The sequence below is a fragment of the Pelodiscus sinensis genome, chromosome 7, assembly GCF_052426305.1.
Source record: "Pelodiscus sinensis isolate ZL-2025 chromosome 7, ASM5242630v1, whole genome shotgun sequence".
NCBI classification, from domain to species: Eukaryota; Metazoa; Chordata; order Testudines; family Trionychidae; genus Pelodiscus; species Pelodiscus sinensis.
The window spans coordinates 43,593,368-43,596,063 of NC_143058.1; the positions used below are offsets into that span (position 1 = coordinate 43,593,368).

The 2,696-nt window shown below is 47.9% G+C and overlaps 1 pseudogene; it reads left to right on the forward strand.

The window, feature by feature from the left end:
- Window positions 1-662: 662 nt before the first annotated feature.
- On the forward strand, window positions 663-2,054 carry LOC149524063 (uncharacterized; annotated as a pseudogene).
- The last annotated feature ends 642 nt before the right edge of the window (window positions 2,055-2,696 follow it).

Sequence of the window (2,696 nt, forward strand, 5' to 3'; positions counted from 1 at the left end):
GAGGAGTATATCCAAAATCATGGAGGAGGCTCGTTGAGACTTGAAAGTGCAACACAGGTCAGATGTTGTGCAGGCCCATGGGAAGAGGTGAATGAAGCATTTGAGTCAGTATGGGACAGGCAGGAGAAAAACCCTCAGGAGATCAAGGGAGTTGCTATGCAATGTCTTCTGGTTGCCTGTAAGTTGTTTAGAATGAACTGGGACCAGTATTTGGTGATTAGGCAACTTACAGCAGACGTGGAAAAGAAGCTAAAGGAAGTAGAGAGGTTAAATATCCGGATTTGTGATATTTTAGAGGGACAGCTAAGCTTGTTTTGTGGAGTAGCAACTAGGGAGCTAGAGCTTCAAATGTTAGAGAAGGAAATCCGGAAGTGGGAAGAGAAAGGACAGGCTTGCATTAATGAAGAATATGCTTTGAGGCATCAGTTGGAAGAACGGTTGGATGAGGTAGAGAAAAAATTTGTTCAGCAGGAAGCTTGACCAGAGGGTTGGGAGGAATCTGTCCCAACCAAGAAGGATATGCCAAACCCAGGTAGGAGAGCTCCCCCAACAGTTCTGTTGAAGATGAAACTCCCCATAGCGATGGTCACCCCGGTGGAGGGAGAAGCAAGGGTCCGGTAACTTGCAGCTGGACAAAGATAACTGAAGCTTTACTGGAGGAGATGGAGGAAGTTGACGAGCCTGTGGTAGAAGGTGATATGGAAGGAAAAGAAGGAAGTCCTTCAGTGGCAAGCTCAGAGGAAGGGCTTGATGAGGTAAAGATGGAGGCGGGGTCAGATGCAGACACAGTAGCCATGGTTTCCGACTCTGAGGAGGAGGAAACAAGCCCAAAGGATCAACATCCCTTATTGAGTGAACTATTACAAACAGACCCTTCCTCAGGCCTACCAGACACTGAGGTCAGAGAGACTCCAGAAGTGATTCCCAGCACCAGTGGGGAAGGCCCAATAGAGGCTCGTCTGGTAGATGCTCTGTCCAGAGCTGTTTCAGAAGTAATGCAAGCATCTAACTTCTGTTCTTCTTTAATCACCCAAATCTAGGGAAGTACCACTCCTGCAGCATTACAGCCCAGGGAAGCAATACCCACTTTGGTAGTTCTCTCACCTGCCCCTAATGACCCGGGAAGATCCCAGCTCTATGCATCAAGGGTCACCAGAAACTGGGTCACTTCCCACCCAGCTACACGTAGTAGTGTACCAGCAGGTGGATCACCTAGGGTCAGGTGGAGAGATGTTACTCAGCAATATACAGGTGTTTTAGATCAATTGCAGGAAACCTTTCCAGATTTCCCAAATCAGCATTTTCCAGAGCTGCCTATGGGTGCTTCAAATGGCATTGCAATGGAACTGGAGTACAATGGACCAGTCCCCAGTCTTGACGGATCATCAATTTCCAGTTCAGAGGCACCAGAAGGATCAGAAGAAGGGCATGTGAATGATTCCCCTTTCTCCGTAGCTGTTGTTACTGACATAAAGGTGTTAGATATGATTGCCAAACAGGTGGGGAAGATGGAAGACCCTTCTATCCCTTTGCACGCCCAGTGGGTCCAGGAAACAGTCCGTACCTTCGGGGTACCAGAGGAAGAGAACTGGGTCAAGATCCTTCAGCTCACTGTGGACTGGGCCTTGTGGAGCACCCTACCTCCAGCCTACAAGAGGTGTGAGAAACCATTTCTAGACACAATAAGAATGCTAGAACGAAATCAACATCCAGGACAGGCAGGAGTAGCAATCCTAACCAACCTAAAACAAAAACAACACAAATCTCCCCACCAGTTCCACATGTGCTTAAGTTCCGCCTGGGAGAGCTATATGAGATCAAATCTGGAGGATTTGGATTACGTAAGTTTGCTGGTAAATAATGCTCTCTCTTATCTTTGAGACAAGGTTAATATGCATATTCAGGAGGATACCTCATTAAGAAAAGCCCTGGCTCTGTTAGCCAAGGTGTATGGGCCAGTAAGTCAGAAGGGAAAGAAGGAAAAACCAGTAGCAGTCATACAAGATCCACAAACTCCCGTGGTAAAAGTAGAGGGTCCAACTGAGGCTCCTTGACACCAACCCCGACCCAAGCCGAGACTTCCAAAATCCCAGAGGTGGTCCAATCAACCCAATGTACCCTATGATAACCAGAGTTATATGTCCAGGTTTTGGGAGGAACCGCGGGAGCGTCCTAACTGTTTTGCAGGTGCTGTGCAGAAAGCCCTGGTGCACAAATTTCAGTCAGCAGCACCACATCCAAACTTGGGAAGAGCCTCAATTATGACAATGCTCTGTGATATGCAATGAGAATTGCAGAAACTCCATGCCAGTCTAAGTGAGTTGACTTTAGCCCAATCCAAATCCTCGAGACAACTAGTGGCCTCTATTGATGCAGATGTGGCCTCTGAATGGTACCCGCCTGAGGAGGATGATGTGTTCAAGGAGTTGGAAGAGGCTGAAGGATTCCCATCTGTACATGCCAGCTACTTGGCATGACGCCAAAAGGCCCCATGTGTTGTGCTTTTGGGTACAGATGGCAATGGAAGGCCCACGGTATCTGCTGTGGTTGGGGGTCACCACATACAATTAATTATAGATACCGGGGCAGCCATCAGTGTAATACACTCCGAAAACCCTGTATCCTCACCATGGTCCTCTGGTCAAACCAGGACGTTAGCCACAGTGGGAAGTCACCAAGTTATGGTTGTGATGTCA